Genomic DNA, 25,307 nt, shown 5'->3' with positions numbered 1-25,307 from the left:
TGAGTACCGGGCGTGAGTCGTGCTTCGGTAGCTCAGTTGGTAGAGCACTTGCCCGCGAAAGGCAAAGGTCCCGAGTTCGAGTCTCGGTCGGGCACACAGTTTTAATCTGCCAGGAAGTTTCATATCAGCGCACACTCCGCTGCAGAGTGAAAATCTCATTCTGGAAACATCCCCCAGGCTGTGGCTAAGCCATGTCTCCGCAATATCCTTTCTTTCAGGAGTGCTAGTTCTACAGGGTTCGCAGGAGAGCTTCTGTAAAGTTTGGAAGGTAGGAGACGAGGTACTGGCAGAAGTAAAGCTGTGAGTACCGGGCGTGAGTCGTGCTTCGGTAGCTCAGTTGGTAGAGCACTTGCCCGCGAAAGGCAAAGGTCCCGAGTTCGAGTCTCGGTCGGGCACACAGTTTTAATCTGCCAGGAAGTTTCATATCAGCGCACACTCCGCTGCAGAGTGAAAATCTCATTCTGGAAACATCCCCCAGGCTGTGGCTAAGCCATGTCTCCGCTATATCCTTTCTTTCAGGAGTGCTAGTTCTGCAAGGTTCGCAGGAGAGCTTCTGTAAAGTTTGGAAGGTAGGAGACGAGGTACTGGCAGAAGTAAAGCTGTGAGTACCGGGCGTGAGTCGTGCTTCGGTAGCTCAGTTGGTAGAGCACTTGCCCGCGAAAGGCAAAGGTCCCGAGTTCGAGTCTCGGTCGGGCACACAGTTTTAATCTGCCAGGAAGTTTCATATCAGCGCACACTCCGCTGCAGAGTGAAAATCTCATTCTGGAAACATCCCCCAGGCTGTGGCTAAGCCATGTCTCCGCAATATCCTTTCTTTCAGGAGTGCTAGTTCTGCAAGGTTCGCAGGAGAGCTTCTGTAAAGTTTGGAAGGTAGGAGACGAGGTACTGGCAGAAGTAAAGCTGTGAGTACCGGGCGTGAGTCGTGCTTCGGTAGCTCAGTTGGTAGAGCACTTGCCCGCGAAAGGCAAAGGTCCCGAGTTCGAGTCTCGGTCGGGCACACAGTTTTAATCTGCCAGGAAGTTTCATATCAGCGCACACTCCGCTGCAGAGTGAAAATCTCATTCTGGAAACATCCCCCAGGCTGTGGCTAAGCCATGTCTCCGCAATATCCTTTCTTTCAGGAGTGCTAGTTCTGCAAGGTTCGCAGGAGAGCTTCTGTAAAGTTTGGAAGGTAGGAGACGAGGTACTGGCAGAAGTAAAGCTGTGAGTACCGGGCGTGAGTCGTGCTTCGGTAGCTCAGTTGGTAGAGCACTTGCCCGCGAAAGGCAAAGGTCCCGAGTTCGAGTCTCGGTCGGGCACACAGTTTTAATCTGCCAGGAAGTTTCATATCAGCGCACACTCCGCTGCAGAGTGAAAATCTCATTCTGGATTAATCCTTCTTGGTTGATGGGACACATATGTCCCACTAAAGTAATATGCAGTTTTGAGCGGTGAGGCGCCAACATTCCATATCTGTCTAGGGCCACCATCTGGAGAGAAGCTTTCTAAACTTGGAGAAAAGTACTATGGACTTTGGGGTGGATAAACGAGGGTTAGAACTTAAATAGTGGCAATTATTTATTCATAATCGATACGAAAGAGTTACGTGTTTGCACCTGTTACTGTCCTTCAGAGTAGTCACCAGCGTTGTGTAGAACCCGTTGCGAGCTAAGTGGAAGGCGTAGTATACCGTCAGCAGAGCCTGCTCTGTTGATGGTGCGAATGGAGTGGTCTAAAGTTATGGTGATTCTTCAAAAAATGGTTCAAATGCCTCTGAGCACTATGGTACTTACCTTCTGTGGTCATCAGTCCCCTAGAACTTAGAACTACTTAAACCTAACTAACCTAAGGACATCACACACATCCATGCCCGAGGCAGGTTCGAACCTGCGACCGTAGCGGCCACGAGGTTCCAAACTGGAGCGCTTAGAACCGCACCGCCACACCGGCCGGCATAGTGATTCTTGTGTTTGACTGTGGTGGTGTTATCCTAATGCATTACGTACCTCCATGGCAGACCGTCAATGCACAGTATTACTGTTCGTTTTTGGAGCATCATCTGCGACCAGCTTTGCGAAAGAAGCGGCGACACTTTCTGCGCAACCCATCCATCATTTTGCACGACAATCCGCGGGCGCATACAGCTCTCTTCGGTCGATGGGACTGGGGAGTACTGTACCACCCACCATACACCCCGGAATTAAGTTTTTGTGACTTTGATTTGATTCCGAAGATGAAAGAACCACTTCGTGGCATTCGCTTCAGAACTGTTCCAGAGATTCGTTAGGCAGTAGACCGCTCCATTCGCACCATCAACAGAACAGACACTGCTAACGGCATACTACGCCTTCCACATCGCTGGCAACGGGTTCTACACAACGCTGGCGACTACTTTGAAAAACAGTAACAGGTGCAAACAATTAGCTCTTTTGTATCGGTTGTGAATAAATAGTTGCCACTATTTAAGTTCCAACTCCCATATATAAGGTCTCTGACTCACCATATGGGGAGCATTGCACAGTATGTCTGTTTCACGAAAATGAGGTCAAACCATTATCCTCCCTGTTCCAAGAATGAAGTTTTCATATACATCACATACTTTTTTTTGAATCGTTACTACGCTCCTCAGTAGTTCCACTGGTTTCTTCGTAATTTGTGGACAGTGAAACACATGTTGTTGTTGTTGTGGTCTTCAGTCCTGAGACTGGTTTGATGCAGCTCTCCATGCTACTCTATCCTGTGCAAGCTTCTTCATCTCCCAGTACCTACTGCAACCTACATCCCTCTGAATCTGCTTAGTGTATTCATCTCTTGTTCTCCCCCTACGATTTTTATCCTCCACGCTGCCCTCCAATACTAAACTGGTGATCCCTTGATGCCTCAGAACATGTCCTACCAACCGATCCCTTCTTCTGGTCAAGTTGTGCCATAAACTTCTCTTCTCGCCAATCCTATTCAATACTTCCTCATTAGTTATGTGATCTACCCATCTAATCTTCAGCATTCTTCTGTAGCACCACATTTCGAAAGCTTCTATTATCTTCTTGTCCAAACTATTTACCGTCCATGTTTCACTTCCATACATGGCTACACTCCATACAAATACTTTCAGAAATGACTTCCTGACACTTAAATCTATACTCGATGTTAACAAATTTCTCTTCTTCAGAAATGCTTTCCTTGCCATTGCCAGTCTACATTTTATATCCTCTCTACTTCGACCATCATCGGTTATTTTGCTCCCCAAATAGCAAAACTTCTTTACTACTTTAAGTGTCTCATTTCCTAATCTAATACCCTCAACATCACCCGACTTAATTCGACTACATTCCATTATCCTCGTTTTGTTTTTGTTGATGTTCATCTTATATCCTCCCTTCAAGACACCATCCATTCCGTTCAACTGCTCTTCCAAGTTCTTTGCTGTCTCGGACAGAATTACAATGTCATCGGCGAACCTCGAAGTTTTTATTTCTTCTCCATGGATTTTAATACCTACTCCGAATTTTTCTTTTGTTTCCTTTACTGCTTTCTCAATATACAGATTGAATAACATCGGCGAGAGGCTACAACCCTGTCTTACTCGCTTCCAAACCACTGCTTCCCTTTCGTGTCCCTCGACTCTTATAACTGCCATCTGGTTTCTGTACAAATTGTAAATAGCCTTTCGATCCCTGTATTTTACCCCTGCCACCTTTAGAATTTGAAACAGAGTATTCCAGTCAACATTACCAAAAGCTTTCTCTAAGTCTACAAATGCTAGAAACGTAGGCTTGCCTTTCCTTAATCTTTCTTCTAAGATAAGTCGTAAGGTCAGTATTGCCTCACGTGTTCCAGTATTTCTACGGAATCCAAACTGATCTTCCCCAAGGGCGGCTTCTACTAGTTTTTCCATTCGTCTGTAAAGAATTCGTTTTAGTATTTTGCAGCTGTGGCTTACTAAACTGATTGTTCGGTAATTTTCACATCTGTCAACACCTGCTTTCTTTGGGATTGGAATTATTATATTCTTCTTAAAGTCTGAGGGTATTTCGCCTGTTTCATACATCTTGCTCACCAGATGGTAGAGTTTTGTCAGGACTGGCTCTCCCAAGGACGTCAGTAGTTCCAATGGAATGTCGTCTACTCCCGGGGCCTTGTTTCGACTCAGGTCTTTCAGTGCTCTGTCGAACTCTTCACGCAGTATCGTATCTCCCATTTCATCTTCATCTACATCCTCTTCCATTTCCATAATATTGTCCTCAAGTGCATCGCCCTTGTATAGACCCTCTATATACTCCTTCCACCTTTCTGCTTTCCCTTCTTTGCATAGAACTGGGTTTCCATCTGAGCTCTTGATGTTCATACAAGTGGTTCCAAAGGTCTCTTTAATTTTCCTGTAGGCAGTATCTATCTTATCCCTAGTGAGATACGCCTCTACATCCTTACATTTGTCCTCTAGCCATCCCTGCTTAGCCATTTTGCACTTCCTGTCGATTTCATTTTTGAGACGTTTGTATTCCTTTTTGCCTGCTTCATTTACTACATTTTTATATTTTCTCCTTTCATCAATTAAATTCAATATTTCTTCTGTTACCCAAGGGTTTCTACTAGCCTTCGTCTTTTTACCTACTTGATCCTCTGCTGCCTTCACTACTTCATCCCTCAAAGCTACCCATTCTTCTTCTACTGTATTTCTTTCCCCCATTCCTGTCAATTGTTCCCTTATGAAACACATATGCCTCAGTAAACTTCCCAGAATGTGCGAATCATTGGTATGTAATATGTCAAAGCCATAATGAAATTTTATATAAAAAACTGTGTGCGATTTTTCTTGTTTTAACTTTCATGAGAATAAATGAGTTTCGGTTCTGAATCGTTATACTTTTGTCCTTGTTTGCCATCCTGACAAAATCTCTCTACAGATAAGAATTTAACTTTGAGAATCCAAAGTCCACGTGAAAGTATGGACCCAGTTTGGTTCTTCGGATACATGTACCTCATCTTACAGCCAACCAAAAATTTTTTGGTAGTGAAAATGTGTTATTGGTCATAATTATTTCTGAAATATGTGTAAAATGAATTTTAACCACGAAAGGGCCAACAGACTGAAATCAAGAAAATGCAAATTAACAATGAAATCATGGAAATACGTGATGAGTTTTTGTACTTAGGCCACTTAAGACAGTGACAGCAACAGAAATGAGTCAAAGAATAAATAATGAATTAGAATCCTTCTGGTACAGTAAATAAGCTCCTCAGAATTAAGTTTCTGAGGTGTGTGAGAAGGGAAATGCATATTATCAGAGTGTATTAGAGGAACTTCGTATACTGTCGGACAGCGTATTGTATCGGACAGTAGCTTTCCAGAGTCTAACGCTAGTGGTAACGTATAAAGCGACACTGCATTGTGAATCCTGGAAGAACAAGACCGCTCACGCACTTTTGAATCAAAACAACAACGCATTTCGGAGCGGCAAGAAATTATCTAACTACAGTAACACCACCTGGATCACAATTTTTTTTAACAACTACCAGGTTAATTCTGCCCCGCAGATCATCTGCAGGTCAGGCGCCGCAAGTTGCAGTTTGTCAGCAGTGGTAGGAATGACATAAAACATATCTAACCAACGCACTGTACTGAACAAAATACGTCCATACTACAACTTCGATAACATTTCATCAGATAACTGATCCTAAGACAACTATGAAACAGCTTACTTGTGCTTATTGAGTTTCCCGGTGCACAAACTTTACTTTGCAGTGTTGTGCTTTCTTGCAAGCACGGAATGTTATATTTTTATTGCCGTTTTAGATACAAGTGTCGTTGTTCTCTATACTGTATACGGTGGCAATGTCCAGCCCAAGTAACAACGCACGGAGTATTGAACTGGGACAGTGTTAAGTTCATGTTGTTTCGCATACAAAAATTTCGAATTGTTATTGGCGAAACAGATAGGTTTTTAAGTTTTTTTCCCTAACACGAAAATACGGAGAAGTCACGACGTAAGTTGGATGAAAATAACATGAAGGAAGTGGTAGAAAACGCCAGACATCTTTAAATAACTATCAGGGAAGCAAGTGAAAAATATTCAGTTTCAAGGCGTATCTTAGGCGACTGACATAAATCTTACAGGAAAACGAAGAGATGACTATCAAACCTATTTTAGGAAATAAAAAGTTTTTTCTGAGAACATTCTGTCGTGAACAGAGAACAATATTGTACACCCAATGGAACCTTAGGAGGAGACTCAATTCAGTGTCACATTTGTGTGGGATGGGCCCATGAGAATTATACATTTGCAGAACTGAATAGTCTTTACTATACACTGTACTAAATACTTCGCTAATGCCATTGACGACATTTTAAATCAGTCTGTGTAACTTCAAGGACATGGACTGATATAATATACCTTCAATAATTGTGAAGCAATTATGGACAGTATGGACAAGCAAATGAAGAGTTTCACTTAACGTTAAACTATAATATTTTTATTTGGGATTATTTGGTTCAAAACTTGAAAATAGTCACTTAATTATAATTTTTTGCATATTTGAGTCAACTTTCTCCCGATGTGGAAACTAAGCAGTAAGATGTATAGTTTGTACTTACTTTAGTATAATGTCGAAGCAATATACGGCCCTGTCAAAACTTTTCCTAACGTAAATGACTTCTTATATGTTACAGTTTCATATCTGATACAACTGTTCAAATATTTAAACAAGCAAAACGCGAAGAATGGCAAAAATCGTTGAGCAGGTAAGCTATCGTATGAGCAATAAAGTCAGCCTTCCCCCCTCCCCCACCCCCCCCACCCCCGCCCCTCTCTGGCCTCTCAGCAGGAGTGCGCATCTATTCACTGTGCACTGAAGTAGCTACAAGTTATACAATGTGGTTTATGGTCAGTAGTGTAGTTGGTTGGTTTGTGGGATTAAAGGGACCAGACTGCTACGGTCATCGGTCCCTCAGTGGTGGAATAAAAGATGTTCTATTCCGTACTTGCCCCTCCTAGGAGTCGGATATGTTTTCTTTGGATTGAGGATTGCTCAAGCACTGTACGAGGGGCGTTTGAAATGTCCGTGCAAAAATAAAAACTACTTACGTGTTTGGGGTAAACCTTTTTATTTTTTGACATAGTCTACTTTTAGACTTATGTACTTCGTCCAACGCTGTTCTAATTTGTTGATCCCTTCCAAATAATAGGAATTGTCCAAGTCTGCAAAATAGTTATTAGTTGCTGCAATCACCTCTTTGTTTGAATAAAATCTTCGTCCTGCCAGCCATTACTTCAAATTGGGGAACAAATACTAGTCCAAGGGAGCCAATTCTGGTGAATAGGGATGTATGAAACGAGCTGGTATCCTATTTCCATTAATTTTACGACCACAACTGCTGAGGTGTGTGCTGGTGCATTGTCGTGATGGAAAAGCACTTTCTTGCTGTCCGATCGGCGGCGTTTTTCTTGCAGCTCGGTTTTAAACGGTCCAATAACGATGAATAATATGCACCTGTAATAGTTTTACCCTTTTCCAGATAGTCGATGTGGATTATCGCTTGCGAATCCCAAAAGACAGTCGCCATAACCTTTCTGGCCGAAGGAATGGTCTTCGCCTTTTTTGGTGCAGATTCTCCCTTGGTAACCCATTGTTTAGATTGTTGTTAGGTCTCAGGAGTATAGTAATGTATCCATATTTCATCCAGAGTGACGAAACGATGCTTAAAGTCCTGCGGATTCTTCCTGAACAAATGCAAACCATCCTCGCAACACTTCACACGATTCCGTTTTTGGTCAAGTGTGAGCAACCGCGTAACCCATCTTGCGAATAGCTTTGTCATGTCCAAATGTTTATGCAAAATATTAAGTACCCGTTCATTCGAGATGCCCACAGCACTAACAATCCGATGTACCTTAACTCTTCTGTCATCCGTCACTGTATCATGGATTTCATCAATGATTTCTGGAGTCGTAACCTCCACAGAGCGTCCAGAGCGTTCAGCATCACTCCGAAAATTTTTTAACCGTTTATAAACTGTTCTAATCGAAGGTGCAGAGTCACCGCAATGTTTATCAAGCTTCTATTTAGTCTCCTGAGGCGTTTTTCCTTCCTTAAAGCAATGTTTAATCACCGCACGAAATTCTTTATCGTCCATTTTTTGACAATCACTCGACTTCCTTGATTTACACGAATGCCAAACACAAAGAAATAGACCAATATGGCTGAAAGTCGGTGTGCGTCCTTTCCAAAGATGCTACTAATTAAAGATGACATCGATAGGCGCCGGTGGTGCCATCTCTCGGACTTTGCATGGACTTTTCAAACGCCCCTCGTATTCACCAGGGAAAAATGCTCCCAAAGGAGCACAAAAAAGGCGAATGTGCTTCTGTTTGAAAGACGCTGATTGAAAACTATGGTACCAGATGCCTCACTCTACTATCCTCAGCACCTTTAAAAATTTTCCCAAAACTTCTGACATGCGAAAATATTCGGTCTCTTTTTGCATGGAGCTCACCTCTCACTGCCACAAGTTCCCGTAAATGTAAGTCGCTCACACCCACTAGTCCATCGCTGTTGCCTCTCCTCTCTGTCACTATGTCTTTCTTCATCGTTGTCCCTGTCATACAATCTGTCTCTCATTACCATTGGCTCTCGCCCATACACTTTCTCCTTCTCTTTATTCCTCTCCCACTGGTAATGTGTCCTTCACTGTTTTCCTAGGACTGTTCTGTCACCTATATTCCACTGCCACTGTGTTCCTCTCTTTCTCCCACACTGCCTTTGTCTTCTTCGCTCTTTCTGTTGTACGATAATTGTCTATTATCTTCCAGTATTTATTATTACTTTTTCGTCTTTTTCCCACTGCCACTGTCTCCTTCTCTGTCAGCGTAAAAAGTGTGAATATGATCCCATTTTTAAAGGTGCTGAGGAAAGAAGATTGAGACAAACAATACCCCACTTCTCAGTGTTTAAAAACAAGAGCGTATTCAGCTTTTTTGTGCTCCGACAGAAGAAATTTTCCGCTGGTTCCCTTCTTTTCCCTGCTACAGCAGGGTGTGTCACTCATATGAAATCAACTTCCTGGGTCAGTAAAATTTTGATAGTTTACTTAAGTGAAACTGAAATAACGCAAAACTAATTTTACACCTCAGACCGGATTTTACATGCATAAAAGTTTTGCATGTGCTTCAGTACTACAACATATGGTTGCCAGAACTCTTGTGATGGTAACGAAAACACTTTACAGCATATTTATCCGTGCTACGTCATTTTATAAACTAATTTTCTGCCTCCAACCGGATTTTACGTGCGTGCTTTACATGTAAGAGTAGCTTTTCAAAGCTGTTCAGCATCAAGAGCTTAGGAATAGATCGTAAAAATTACAACCGTTTGCTGTGCATAGCCGTGTTGGAATCCGCGGTTCGGTTTTGGCACTCAAAATCCATGTTTTCCTGGTGTTTCTTGATAATGGACAAAGATTTTTGAAAATGGGAAGATGGCAGTTCTAGATAAATGCCTAGAGAATATACGTTGAAATTTGAGCAATTTGCTACGTTAATTATTTAGGTATCCTCCACTGAAAGCGAAAAATGTTTAGAAACGCTTTTTTCTGTTTTTCTCAGGAAACGCCCATGAACTAAATGGTGCCTCCACGAGCCCCTTAAGGCACACGGTAGACCACATGTAACCCAATGAGAACGAACCGATTTGCTCCATTTGCGTAAGCTGGAGGAAGTACGAAATCCCAAGAATTGACACTGCACTGTAGGATAGTTACATTAAGACGATTCTTCTGTTGGGTATATGAATGGTTCTTAGCACAAAGGCTATCCAAAACACTTGACCTTACCTTTCTGTCACCAACAGAACTCGAGGTACGACCATTGGAAAAATGCCGTTTCTATGCTGGGCGTTTTGGAATATACAGGGTGTTACAAAAAGGTAAGGCCAAACTTTCAGGAAACATTCCTAACACACAAAGAAAGAAAATATGTTATGTGGACATGTGTCCGGAAACGCTTACTTTCCATGTTAGAGCTCATTTTATTACTTCTCTTCAAATCACATTAATCATGGAATGGAAACACACAACAACAGAACGTACCAGCGTTATGTGGACATGTGTCCGGAAACGCTTACTTTCCATGTTAGAGCTCATTTTATTACTTCTCTTCAAATCACATTAATCATGGAATGGAAACACACAACAACAGAACGTACCAGCGTGACTTTAAACACTTTGTCACAGGAAATGTTCAAAATGTCCTCCGTTAGCGAGGATACATGCATCCACCCTCTGTCGCATGGAATCCCTGATGCGCTGATGCAGCCCTGGAGAATGGCGTATTGTATCACAGCCGTCCACAATACGAGCACGAAGAGTCTCTACATTTGGTACCGGGGTTTCGTAGAGCTTTCAAATGCCCCCATAAATGAGGTCAGGAGAGCGTGGAGGCCATGGAATTGGTCCGCCTCTACCAATCCATCGGTCGCCGAATCTGTTGTTGAGAAGCGTACGAACACTTCGACTGAAACGTGCAGGAGCTCCATGGTGCATGAACCACATGTTGTGTCGTACTTGTAAAGGCACATGTTCTAGCAGCACAGGTATCGCGTATGAAATCATGGCGGTTAAACGAGGAAGTACAGTACATACTGACGAAACTAAAATGAGCTCTAACATGGAAATTAAGCGTTTACGGACACATGTCCACATAACATCTTTTCTTTATTTGTGTGTGAGGAAAGTTTCCTGAAAGTCTGGCTGTACCTTTTTGTAACACCCTGTATTGGCAGCGAACGCCGTCGCACGTCTACCGATAAAAGTATTTTCGGAAACACAAAGCAAAACATTCAAAGAGTAAATAGCTGTTTCAAAGAGAAAATGTTTTCACCAAATTCGCGTTATATTCTTCAAATCAATATATATGTCGTGATCTATACTTTCTACAGTAGCAAACTTCCTTCCTAAGGTTTTAAACTATCTTCACATAAATTTCGTCAAAATCGGTTCAGCTGTTCAGTCGTGAAAATATAACAGACAAACACACTTTCGCATTTATAATATCAGTATGGGTTAAGTAACGGTATCATAGTACTATTTAGTTTGAAGAATGTCCCAATACAACCTTCAGGAAAGGTGATAAGTTCGTAAAAGCTTACGTGTTGTGTGCTATTCCGACCCTTATCCTACCAGATGTGGTTAGTACCAGTGAGACATGGACCTTTAATACGAAGTTCAATAAGAAACTAACGGCTGCTCAGCAGGCTTTGAAAAGAGATGAATTTCGAGAATGAATCGAGGAGAAAAAGAATGGAGAAATAGATCTGATTGCAGACTGGAGTGGAAGTGTAATTATGACTAGAATGAACTTGAAATACTGGTCGGTAGGTTATATAACTAGCGCAGATGCAACAGGGAGGTTCGTCGTTGGTTTCTAAAATATAAGAAAAGAGTGACGCGATGATCTGATGGAAGATTGGTACGAGCAACTTGCATGCAGAGCTCACTACGTTGTCCTGGACGGCGAACGTTTAACGGAGTCAACGGTATCGTCAGAAGTGCACCAGCAAAAGGTGAAGGGACCGCCCTTCTTCTGGAATTACGAGGGTCACTCCAAAAGAAATGCACACTATTTTTTTAAAGTCCGTCTTTTATTCTACGTGTTTCAAAGTTTTACAGTGTGTAGATACATCCTTTAGGGACAATATTTTCATTTCTCCACATAATTTCCATCCTTCTCAACTGCCTTACGCCATCTTGGAACCAGCGCCTGTATACCCGTAGAGTAAAATTCTGGACCAACCTGTTGGAGCCACTGTTTGGCAGCGTGCACAAGGGAGTTATCATCTTCAAACCTTGTTCCAAGAAGAGAGTCTTTCAGTTTCCCAAAGAGATGATAGCCACATGGAGCCAGCTCAGGACTGTAAGAAAGTCACTATAACTTTTTCGTTGACTGCACGATCCCATTGCTCACTGACTTTCTGGGACACGGTGCCACAAATTAATACGCAGTGGACCCATTGCAAAATCAAGTGTAAACGCCCAGAATGTTGAGGGACGGCATCGTTCTGTTGCAGTATAATTCCCGCTCTCATGTTGACAAGGTTGTTTTCATTACGCAGCAGAAGTTTCGCTGGGAAGCCCTTACACATCCTCCATACAGTCCCGATCTCTTTCCAAGAGATTTCCATATTTTTGGAGCCCTGAGAAAGACATTCGTGATATGCTTCGGACGAAGGGGTGCACTCTTGGGTACAATTGTGGCTCGTGAGCAAACACAAATATTTTTCCATAGAGGCATTGACTTTCATGTCTCGCAGTGGGTTAAATACACACATAAAAAAAGTTTGCGTCACCCCACTTCCCAGAACTCCTGAAGATAGACGTTGACTGTGGATGTTGCATCACATACTCAGTCTCTTTGACGGTTCAGAAATGTCAGTAATCCCGACCAAAGTTGTAAACAACCATGCTTGATCAGCGCCTATTAGACGTAGGGGATCCGACAGCCGATCAGTTCCAGTCATTCCACCAGGAAAGAGGTATACGGCTCGTGTTGTCTGTAGTTCAACCATGCCTAGACGGTCAATATCGCGATTCCATAGCGTCCGCATTGTTACTTTGTGCGAGGAAGGGCTCTCAACAAGGGAAGTGCCCAGGCGTCTCGGAGTGAACCAAAGCGATGATGCTCGGACCCGGAGGAGATACAGAGAGAGACAGGAACTGTCGATGACATGCCTCGCTCAGGGCGCCCTAGGGCTACTACTGCAGTGGATCACCGCTGGATTCTTCCAATGAATCTCAGTCTGGCATCTGCTTTACCAACGATCAACTTTATATGATCATTCCATTTTAAATCACTCCTAATGCCTACTCCAAGATAATTTATGGAATTCACTGCGTCCAGTTGCTGACCTGCTATATTGTAGCTAAATGATAAGGGATCTTTCTTTCTATGTATTCGCAGCACATTACACTTGTCTACATTGAGATTCAATTGCCATTCCCTGCACCATGCGTCAATTCGCTGCAGATCCTCCTGCATTTCAGTACTATTTTCCATTGTTACAACCTCTCGATATACCACAGCATCATCCGAAAAAAGCCTCAGTGAACTTCCGATGTCATCCACAAGGTCATTTATGTATATTGTAAATAGCAATGGTCCCACGACACTCCTCTGCGGCACACCTGAAATCAATCTTACTTCGAAAGACTTCTTTCCATTGAGAATGACATGCTGCGTTCTGTTATCTAGGAACTCTTCAATCCAATCACACAATTTGTCTGATAGTCCATATGCTCTTACTTTGTTCATTAAACGACTGTTGGGAACTGTATCGAACGCCTTGCGGAAGTCAAGAAACACGGCATCTACCTGGGAACCCGTGTCTATGGCCCTCTGAGTCTCGTGGACGAATACCGCGAGCTGGATTTCACATGATCGTCTTTTTCGAAACCCATGCTGATTCCTACAGAGTTGATTTCTAGTCTCCAGAAAAGTCATTATACTCGAACACAATACGTGTTCCAAAATTCTACAACTGACCGACGTTAGAGATATAGGTCTATAGTTCTGCACATCTGTTCGACGTCCCCTCCTGAAAACGGGGACAACCTGTGCCCTTTTCCAATCCTTTGGAACGCTACGCTCTTCTAGAGACCTACGGTACAACGCTGCAAGAAGGGCGGCAAGTTCCTTCGCGTACCCGGTGTAAAATCGAACTGGTATCCCATCAGGTCCATGGCGAGGTGCGTCTTTCCAACCACGACACCATGCAGCGCGGTACAAATGGGTCCAACAACATGCCGAATGGACCGCTCAGGATTGGTATCACGTTCTCTTCACCGATGAGTGTCGCAAATGCCTTTAACCACGCAATCGTCGGGGACGTGTTTGGAGGCAACCCGGTCAGGCTGAAATCCTTAGACACACTGTCCAGCGAGTGCAGCAAGGTGGAGGTTCCCTGCAGTTTCGGGGAGGCATTATGTGGGGCCGACGGACACCGTTGGTGGTCATGCAAGGCGCCGTAACAGCTGTACGATATGCGAATGCCATCCTCCGACCGATAGTGTAACCATATCGGCAGTATATCGGCGAGACATTCGTCTTCGTGGACGACAATTCGCGCCCCCATCGTTTACATCTTGTGAATGATTTTCTTCAGGCCGGCCGGAGGGGCCGAGCGGTTGTAGGCGCTACAGTCCGGAACCGCGAGACCGATACGGCCGCAGGTTCGAATCCTGCCTCTGGTATGGATGTGTGTGATGTCCTTAGGTTAGTTAGGTTTAATGAGTTCTAAGTTACAGTGGATTGATGACCTCAGGTGTTAAGTCCCATACTGCTCAGAGCCATTTGAACCATTTGAACTTCTTTCAGGATAACGACATCGCTCGACTAGAGTGGCCAGCATGTTCTCCAGACATGAACCCTATCGAACACGCCTGAGATACATTGAAAAAGACTGTATATGGACGACCGTGGCTCACCAGCCACTCTGAGGGATCTACTCTGATTCGCCGTTGAGGAGTGGGACAATCTGGACGAACAATGGCTTGATGAACTTGTGGATAGTACGTCACGACGAATACAGGCATGCATTAATGTAAGAGCACGTGCTGTTGGGTATTTGAGGTACCAGTGTGTGCAGCAATCTGGATCACCACCCCTGAAGGTCTCGCTATCATAAAGGCGGAAATGATGTTTATGTTATGAAACTTCCTGGCAGATTAAAACTGTGTGCCCGACCCAGACTCGAACTCGGGAGAGCTTCTGTAAAGTTTGGAAGGTAGGAGACGAGGTACTGCAGAAGTACAGCTGTTAGTACCGGGTGTGAGTCGTGCTTCGGTAGCTCAGTTGGTAGAGCACTTGCCCGCGAAGGCGAAGGTCCCGATGTTCCGTCGAGAAGCGACAGACGACGCGGCAACTGCTGAAATCCTCCAGCAGACGAGGAGCGTGCTCACAGACGCAGACAGGGCGTTGCTGACAGAAAATGTCGACGTGGATGACATCAAAGAAACGATGAGGACCAGCGCAAGAGGAAGAGCACCCGGCGCCGACGGCATCCCGCTCGAGTTCTACCTCGCATATTGGGACGTGCTAGGAGAGCAATTCACGGAAATGGTGAACGAGATACTCGATGGGGCGGAAATTCCACCTGGGCTGACCGAAGGGACCATAACACTCATCCCTAAGAAGAGAGCCGCCCGCCGCATTGAAGAGTTTCGTCCGATTACGCTCCTCAACGCCGACTATAAAATAATAGCGAAATGCATCGCAAACAACCTGAAATCGGTGATGAGGAAAGTCATCAGTCCGTGGCAAACATGTGCGGTACCAGGGAAAAATATATTTGACGCCACATGCACCTACAGGGACATAATAGCACAGGCAGCCACCACCAGAAGCGCAGGTGCCATAATTTCGGTGGACTTCAACAAAGCCTTCGACAGGATCGACCACAAATATCTCGTAGAGACACTAAATAGACTCGGGTTTGGGCAAAAATTCATCGCAATCATCCATAAGATACTAAGTACTGCAAGATCGACAGTAATAATCAATAGTTGGGAAACAAAACTGATAAAACTGGACAGATCCGTGAGGCAAGGCTGTCCATTGTCAATGGCTCTATTCGCTGTAGCACTGGACCCACTCCTGCGGAAACTCACAAACGACATCAGAGGCTTCTCCGTAGGAGGCAAAGCAGTAGCATGTGTAGCCTACGCTGACGACCTAGGCATCTTTATTGAAGACCAGGAAGATATTGGAAGAGTAGAAACCATCATGAATACATTCCAAAAAGCGTCAGGCGCCCAAACCAACCCCAAAAAAACAGTGCTATTGCCGATAGGGAATCAACGACTCAAACCAGACAGCCAATGGTATAAAATAGCAGAAAGCCATAAAGTTCTTGGAATATATATACAGTCTTGTCCACTTAGAATGGCCGCATACAACTGGAGGGACGTGCTACACACCATAAGAGGTCTCTCCAGACAGCACGCGAACCGGAAGCTAACAATCCACCAGAAAACAGAACTGATAAACACGACGATCCTGTCGAAAGCTTGGTACCTGGCGCAAATCTTAAGCATCCCGACAGAAATTGCGCGAGCACTAACGAGCGCAGTGTACTACCTGTTGTGGCGTCGAAATATATTCAAAGTGGCGCAAGCAACGTGCTCGCTGCCAACAAAAGAAGGGGGACTAGGTCTAGTTGATATAAAGACTAAATGTGCAGCCCTTCTACTGAAACGAACGCTCGCCATCCAGGACAAAAACCCTGACAGCGTCACAGCCAAGATAATTGGAAGATACAAGCCCGCATCACAAGAAGCGCCGGTCGACACGAGACACATTCCCTGCAGAATGCGACACGTCAGGCTGCACTACGCCAACAAAAGTTACGTTCTGGACACCGTGGCGAACCCCAGCCACAGAACAGCCAAGAGAATATACTGGGCCCTCAGGGGGAAGCCGGAAAAAAACAAAATTGAACAAAAACTTCCGCAATACAATTGGAAACAAATATGGGGGAACGTCTCAGAAAACGTGTTACCTAAACATGCGAAGGAGACGTGGTACAAAATAATTAACAGAACGGTACCAACCAACCAAAGACTGGCGGAGATAAAACTCGTCGCAAGTGACAAGTGTGACGTATGTGGCATGACCGACACCCTCGAGCACCGATTCACGTGCGGGAATGCCATCAACATCTGGGAAGCGTGCCAGCAGATGGTGGCCCACATCAACAGAACGGCGCCGGGAAGCATCACAGTGGAAGCAATCACCGCCCCAGACTGCAACCCATTTCCACGACCCAAGCGACTGGCGACTCTCTGGATCCTCGCCATGACGGCACACGCCATCGTAGCGCGGAGGCAGACCGACCGGCTGGCCTTCCTGATGGACCTCTGGGAGGAGAACAAGACGGCCCAACAGCACAGGCGATACCACGAGAACTTCAAAAACTTCCTGCAGATTCCACTGCAGACAGCAATCGCCAGAGTCCTCCCCAGCCTGTGACCCTCAGCACCGCCACCAGCCACCTCACCACACTCACCACAAGAATAACGTGTGCAGTGATAGTGAACAAGTGCAACACAAAAGATAAAGAGCTTTCTCTTCTCGCATCAAATAGTGAAGTATAGTAGTATAAAGTGTTCCTTCCTAGTGGAATCAGTGACACAAAGTGCTCCCTAGTGGAAAGTGCCAACTACTCATTATTATTAGATATTTGATTTCCTTTACTTTGTGCCTACAAAATTCTATTGATTACTCACACTATCCTTTCTGCTTCTCTTATGTAATATGACAAAATTTTCTCCCTTCTTCAGTTAGGTATATTCTGTAGTATATGTAAAAAAAAAAAAAAAAAAGTTTCTTCCACTTCTGCTCCACCTATCATGGTGACGCTCCTTCATACTGTCCCACCAAACAGTGTAACTAGAGGAAGAGATCAAACCAGAATACACAATGTGCCTATGTCATCACAAGTGCATCACATACAGAAACATAAACTCAAATCAATGCAACGATGCCAAATATAAACTGTTATGCCTGTCCTGCAATGTCTACCCCCCTCAAAAAAAAAAAAAAAAAGACGACAAATGGCCATGTAAAAGGGTTTAAGGAACAAACAATAAGAGAAAAACGAAAAAGGAAAACATAAAAACGAAAACATATAAAATGACAATAATATTAACCATCACTAGGATAATAGATTAATAGAAAAATGTCTTTTTTTTTTAAATGTATCGTTGTTAAAATATTTAAATAAATATATATGGTTACAAAAAAAAAAAAAAAAAAAAAAGAGGTCCGTGGATCGAAACCACGCTCTGCTAAAAATTTTTAAATTCTTAAACCGACCCACAACTGCCGTTTAAGAACAAAAAGCAGAATTCAGAATCATTTTGAGTATGAATCTCTACTGTCCGTGTTTGCCACCACCCCAGCCACCGCACCACCCGCACCCCTAGTCTGTCACGCCCTCTTCGTTGCTGCCGCACCCCCCCCCCCCCCCCCCCCACGCTCCAACAATCCCAAAAATCCATATTAAAAGTGTGTATTGTCTCTAAACGTCTATAGTGCAGCTACGGTGTCCTCCCATGTGAAACAGTGGGACACAACAATTAATATCGTCACACTACTGGAAAAAAGTGTTTATTAGAGAGCTTCTGTGAGTCCTCCATTTTATTTTGCATATCAAGAGAGGGTGCCAACTTAATCTGAGAAACAACACTCGCCACAATGAAGGTGGTTATGTAAGTAAAATACCAAACAATCTCACTGCAACTCGTATCAATAGTCATGCAGGTATATTTACAATTGTTTCGTGACCCTATGCAAATATCACGATTCGCGAAGACGTTTTTTTACCATATGTCAAATGTTTTCCTCTCTCTCTCTCTCTCTCTCCCTCCCTCTCTCTCTCTCTCTCTCTCTCTCTCTCCCTCAAACACAATTCGCACCTCTATCTGTCGCTAAATCTAATATGATACCTTCCTGTTATATGTATATGTGTCATTGTTTTCATAGATGTATGTCATAGTCAGTAAGCTCAAATTGCAAACAACTTTTAACAGATACTATCTTATGGCACCAGATTAAAATCACTCTCCCTTAATGTCAGCAATTTTGAAAAAAAAAAAACAGCGTTAACAAACTCAGACAATATATCCTCCAATGTCAAAAACACAAACAAAATCACTGAAAAAAATTTCAGTAAACAAACCACAGCGAAAAGAAAAGAAAAGACTCTCGATAACTACACGGAAACTGTAAACATGAAACGTAAAGGTATATTTTCATCTGTACCAATGTAACTGTTAAGTTGTAAATAAAAATTTATTTCGTTAAAAAAAAAAAAAAAAAGTTCGAGTCTCGGTCGGGCGCACAGTTTTAATCTGTCAGGAAGTTTCATATCAGCGCACATTCCGCTGCAGAGTGAAAATCTCATTCTGGATGTTTATGTTGGTCGCTATTCCAGTTTCCGTACAGGTTCCAGAACTCTCGGAATCGAGGTAATGCAATTTTTTTTTTTTTTTTTTTTTTTTTGTGTGTGTGGATATGAACAGTTATGGCGATTACTTTCAAAATAAGAAAATTTACTTGCTTTTTTTCCAATTATCTCGTTTTCATTTCCCTGCCCCTCATACATAAACAGACTGACGGAAGGGTGAGCAGCAGTCTACGACTGTTTGCTGATGACGCTGTACTGTATGGGAAAGTACCGTCGTCGAGTGACTGTAGGAGGATATATGATGACTTCCACAGTATTTCTGTTTGGTGTGATGAGTAACGGCTTTCACAAGATGTAGACACATGTACGGTAAGGGAGATGACTAGGAAAACCCATACGGTAATGTTCGAATACAGTATTAGTTATGTTCTTCTTTACACAGGCACATCGATTAAATATCTAGGGGTAACATCGTAAAATCGACATGAAATAGAACATGTACTAAACGATTGTACGGAAGTCGTGAGGTCGACTTGGGTTTATCAAGAGAAAAGTATGAAAGTGTAGGTCATCTATAAAGGAGACCGCATACAGAACACTTATGTGACCTATTGTTGAGTACTGCTCGAGAATTTGGTATCCCTACCAAATATGATTGTAGGAAACCATCGAAGCAATTCATAGGCGTGCCACTAGAGCTGTTATCGGTAGATTCGATCAAAACACGAGTATTGTGGAAACGCTCCGTGGAATTTCGCGAGAGAAGAAGACGTTCTTTTCGCGAAACTCTGTTGAGAAAATTTATATTAAAGGCATTTGCGACTCATAGTTGTAGAAGTGTACTATTGGAGACCGTAATGCGTGAAATATCTAGAGGCAACAATTGCAGCAGGGGGTGTCTGAGGACCATCAATGACGATTCAGATCCTTGAGAGATTTCTGATGACCACTCACATACTGAAGATTTCGTGTATGGTGAATATGTTACAATCTAGGGTTCGTGAAATGTTCCGGCTGATCGTTAGTTGATCACGCCCAACATCTCTCGATGTGTGTGCCTCCGTGAGTCTTCCCAAGTTAGTTTCTGTAATGAAACCAGGTAAGGGTGAGCAGGCAAACGTGTAAATTACATTTTACATAAAATTCTAAGGAAACGCAGTACGCCAAAAACATACCATGTTGGCAAGGGCGTAAAGGAAAGCTATCTCGTAAAAGTAAACTTTTCAGTGATGCACCCAGACAAGTATAAACGTTACCCTTCGCAGAGGACACAACGGTGTCCTTAGCAACACTTACACGATACATAAAGGAATATTATTGTAATCTGGGGGATCCATATGTCATCGGACTGTCACGGGACGTGGGGCGTATAAAAAGAAGATCGACACGAATACCAACTAGTATGAATTCCGGAAACATCGGTTATGAGAAACGCAAATCACACGTTCTTCATACGATCTCCTGGACGCCACAGAATAAGGCAGTCAAGTGGATTTCTTGATTTTACCAACGCGTTTCACTCAATACTACACTAACAGTTGTTTGTGACAGTGCTATCAAAAATTAAGACTGGATTGAGGTGTTCTCTGGTTCGGATGGACGCATCATGTTATTTTGGAAGCTGAATAGTCGACAGACGTCGAAGTACCTGGTGGTTATGGTTGAACTTTCGCAATTTAACACGTTATAACACGGAAACTATTTACCGTACGAGTACCAAACCTGGTAGCATTAATGCCCAGAGTATGGGATGCATGATTTCCATGCATCACTGCGCCACCGTCCAGTTCCAATTATGGCCACTAGGTGCCGTGATAAGTCACCGTGATTCATGGTCTCACACACCTGACCAGTCGCAGTGCACTTGGTGGTGTGCCAAGATGAGCTTAGATAAAAGAAGCAGGGCACTTTAGGTGAAGCTCTATTATCAAAATAACGGTAATGTCGTAGCTGCACTTCGAGAATATCGCCGGCTGAAAGATTACGGAAGGATCCTCTTCTCCACCTGCTGTGCGGAGCATGATGAACAAGTTCGATTCAACTGGAGAAGTGGGCGTCGCTCCGGGAAGAGGACGAGGACCGGTTGCACCACGGGTGGTTGATGAAATCGCTGTTGCTATGGCAGAAACGCTGCTCGCAATTCCCGATCATCAAGCATGCGCCTGCTGTGTCACGACAGCTGAACATCCCTTGGTCCACTATACGGAAAGTGCTTCGAACCATTCTAAAATGGTATCCGTACAAGATCCATATCGAACAGTAGCTTGCACCACAGGACGCACAACGACGTCTTGACTTCGCTCTCCACTTCCTCGCGAAGATTGAAGTTGACGAGGGCTGGCCCTTTACCCTCCTATGGGCAGACGAAGCTCATTTTTCTTCGACAGGTGATGTGAACACACAGAATTGTGGTGATCTTCACCTCCAGTCACTGTGCATGAAGTTCCTCTATGTGGTGAACGTGTCACCGTGGCTTCACGGCTCCGTTCATCATTTGCCCATTTTTTGTTGAACAGGTTGGCGCTCAAGGACCAAATAAGTGCACTGTGATTGGCCAGCGTTACAGCGATATGCTTCGACAGCACGTCATATCCACCCTACAGGAGAGAGACGCATTGAGCTCAACAGTTTTCATGCAGGATGAGGCACCACCGCATACAGCTCGTGAAGTTCACCTGCTTCTCCGAAATACATTTGGAATCGATAGAATTATCAGCTGGTCGTTTCCAAATGCTTGGCCGGCACGATCACCTGATCTCACTCCCTGTGATTTCTCGTAGTGGGGCTACGTGATAGACAGGGTTTACCAGGGGAACATTCACACATGTGCTGATCTGAAACGCATAATATCAAGAGAGGTAGCCAGCACACTTACGGACATGCTTCTTTCTGCTGTGCAGATTGCAATCCTGCACTTTCAGACCCCTCTGGGCACTGAGGGTGCCATATTGATCCCCTTTTGTAGCAGTAATGGTGCCGCTATGTAATGGTATGATGTACTGTAGCAGCACATTAAAAGTGTTTCAATTGACTTGATTTTGTGTTATTTCTCTTCCTCACGTCCATGATACTAATGCTACCAAGTATAGTCCTCGTACTGTAATTAGTTTCTATGTTATAACGCGTTAAATAGGGAAAGTAACTTCAGGCGTATGGCAAATAAGTGTTGTCAGACAATTTGTCGATTGTTCCTCTCTCAAATCTTTCGGTGATGGCTCTGATTACACTCATTTTATTACGACGGGCATTTCTCCCTTTGTAGGTGGGAGTCAACAAAATGTTTTCGCATTCGGAGAAGAAACATCTTGGTTGGAATTTCATGAAACGATCTCGCTGCAACGAAGAAGACCTTTGTTTTATTGATAACCACCATAGCTCGCGTATCATATTGGTGACACCCTAACACCTACTTCTCGATAGTTTGAAACTAGATGCCCTTTTTTGTATTTTTTCGAAGTCCTTCGTCAATGCTATATAATAAGGATCGAATACCGTGCAGCAATAGTCTAGCACAGGTCGTAAAGCGCAGTGTGGGCTGTCTCTTTAGTAGATATGTTGCATCTTCTAACTGTTCTGCCAACAAAACGGAGTCTCTGGTTAAGCTTACACACAAAATTTCCAGTATGATGGTTCCAGTTAAGGCCTTCCGTACTTCTAATCTCTACGTACTTAGCAGAATCGACAACATTTAAATCTGTTTTATTTATCGCGTAACAGAAATTTAACGGATGATTTTTAGCACCCAAGTTCAGGGTCTCACATTGTTTGTTGTTATGTTAATTGCCACTTTTCACACCGTACAGATATCTTGCCTAGTTTTTCTTTGTATTTTGTATTGATCTTCTGATAACTCCAAATGGTTCCAATGGCTCTGAGATCATCAGTCCTCTAGAACTTAGAACTACTTAAACCTAACTGAACTAAGGACATCATACACATTCATGCCCGAGGCAGGATTCGAACCTGCGACCGTAGCGATCTCGCGGTTCCAGACTGGAGCGCCTAGAACCGCTCGGCCACATCCGCCGGCTCTGATAACTCCACCAGACACGAAACGACAGTATCATCTAGGAAAAACATAAGAGAGCTGTTCACATTGTGTCCCAGATCGTTAACATGGAGGACCTGTAACATTCCTTGGGATCGCCAAGTGTCACTTCTATTTCACTCGATAATTTTCCGTCAGATACTACGAACTGTGTCCCCTTTGATAGGAAATCTCGAATCCAGTCGTGCTGCTGAGACGATACTCCATAGGCAGGTAAACCGAACGAGGTGGCACAGTGATTTACACACTGTACTCGCATTCGGGAGGACGACAGTTCAAAGCCGCGTCCGGCCATCCTGATTTAGGTTTACCGTGATTTCCCTAAATCGCTTAGGGCAAGTGCCGGGATGGTTCCTTTAGAAGGACACGACCGACTTCCTTCCCCATCCTTCCCTAATCCCATGGGAGCGATGACCTCGCTGTTTGGTCCCCTTCTCTAAATTAACCAACCAACTATAGGCAGGTAAATTGGTCGTAAGCCGCTTGTGAGGAACTGTAATGAAGTACTGCCTGAAAAAGCTGTACAAATATTTAGTCTGGTCGTGACAGAATTTCTAAATGATGAAGATATTACCAGCGGGGTTTGAATATCAAATTTAGCCTTTCACAAAACGAAAAAGAAATTGTATCCTGTGGCAATAAGATCAGTGAGTCACAGTACCAGTCAACTCATACAAATTCTTGAGTGTAAAACTTTTTGGGGATATGATGATGAAGCCCCATACACCCGCCGGCCGGGGTGGCTTAGCGGTTCTAGGCGCTACAGTCTGGAACCGCGCGACCGCTACGGTCGCAGGTTCGAATCCTGCCACGGGCATGGATGTGTGTGATGTCCTTAGGTTAGTTAGGTTGAAGTAGTTCTAAGTTCTAGGGGACTGATGACCTCATAAGTTAAGTCCCATAGTGCCCAGAGCCATTTGAACCAAGTCCCATACTCTGCAACAGAGCGTAGGGGACAATGCGGGAGACTCGCACCGCCGTACTAGGCAAGGTCCTAGTGGAGGTGGTCTGTCATTCTCTTCCTCCGACCGTAGTGGGGATGAATGATGATGATGAAGACCACACAACAACACCCAGTCATCTCGAGGCGGATGAAAATCCCTTACCTCACCGGGAATCGAACTCAGGACCCCGTTTCGGGAAGTGAGAACGCTACCGCGAGACCACGAGCTGCGGACTTTGGGGATATAAGATGGTATAATTAAATAGCCTCTGTCGTAGGTGAAGCAGGTGGCAGGTTTCAATTCAACGATAGGATGCTGGGAAAATGCTTACAAAACACTCGGTTGACATATCCTAGAATACTGCTCAACTATGTGGCACCCATACCACGTAGAACAACAGAGGACGTCGAACGTATACTGAGAAGGACAGCACGAATGGTGACAGGCTTGTTAGGCTCACGGGACATAATGAAGAAACTAAACTAGCACATTCTTGAAGGTTCAGCGGTTGGACAACATGGAAACATCGCGAGAAATGCATGCTTGAAAATAACTGCAGGTGCTACCCAAGCCTGCAGACTACGCTCTTTTATTTGACCACAAACGGCACCTGTGCAATGACCTCTATACGTTGCAGATGCCGGTCGTGGTCAGAACAGTATTCTACGAGGGATATCCACAAAGTACATTACGTTTTGGAATTAAAAATAAATAAAGTATTGGAAAACTTTTTTATATATACAGATGAAAGCCACACTTAAATACTACTTTTCTACATAGTTGCCATTTAAATTAAGTCACTTATCGTAGCGATGGACGAGCTTGGAAATTCCTTCGTCGTCAAATTCGACCGCCTGCGCCTTCAACCACGTGGTTACCTCTTCTTGAAGCTGTGCGTCGTCATCAAAACGCTGCATAGCCAACCACTTCTTCATTGCTGGGAATAAGTGGAAGTCGCTCGGTGCCAGGTCGGGACTTTACGGCGGATGAGGAAACAACTCCCACTCAAAAGATTCGAGAACTTCACGAGTGGCATTTGCCGTGTGGGCCCGGGTGTTGTCGTGAATCAGCAAGATCTTTGAGCCCAACTTTCCCCTGCGCTTGTTTTGTATTGCTCTTCTGAGGTTGTGCAGAGTTTGGCAATACCTTTGAGAGTTTATTGTAGTGCCTCTTTCCAGGAAATCCACAAAAATCGTATTTCTACCGGGATACTGATTAATGTACTTTGTGGATAGCCCTCGTATTTAGTTGTGATCCCATTATGTGGGAGCTAACATGTAAGTGAATTCGAAAGTTGGGGAACTGTTGGTGCTCTTATGGTGGACGCCTCTGTAACCAAGGGAGGTAAAGTGTTTGGTGTTTCAGAAGGTATCATACCGAAGATT

Source organism: Schistocerca americana, chromosome 4 (genome assembly GCF_021461395.2).
Source record: "Schistocerca americana isolate TAMUIC-IGC-003095 chromosome 4, iqSchAmer2.1, whole genome shotgun sequence".
Lineage (NCBI taxonomy): Eukaryota > Metazoa > Arthropoda > Insecta > Orthoptera > Acrididae > Schistocerca > Schistocerca americana.
The sequence above is the reverse complement of the archived record's forward strand: the minus strand, read 5'-3'. Positions refer to the sequence as shown.